The sequence below is a fragment of the Dermochelys coriacea genome, chromosome 1, assembly GCF_009764565.3.
Source record: "Dermochelys coriacea isolate rDerCor1 chromosome 1, rDerCor1.pri.v4, whole genome shotgun sequence".
In the NCBI taxonomy this organism is placed as follows: Eukaryota; Metazoa; Chordata; order Testudines; family Dermochelyidae; genus Dermochelys; species Dermochelys coriacea.
This window is the reverse complement of record NC_050068.2, coordinates 36606429-36606638: the sequence shown is the minus strand read 5'-3', so window position 1 is coordinate 36606638 and position 210 is coordinate 36606429.

The window sequence follows — 210 nt, the reverse complement described above, 5'->3', positions numbered from 1 at the left end:
GAGTAACCTATTTTTTCTCCATCTTAATTCAAGTCTTAAAAGCTAATGTGAGTGAGGTAACACAGCTACAACAACACTTTTAAAAGACACATTTTTTTTAAAAGTGGTTTTTACCAGATACTTACTTTAAACTGGTTATAAAAGAAAAAGGCCGTGAAAATAGCAACTGAGGCAATATTGAATAGTTGTGAACAATAGCCTTATTGTTTT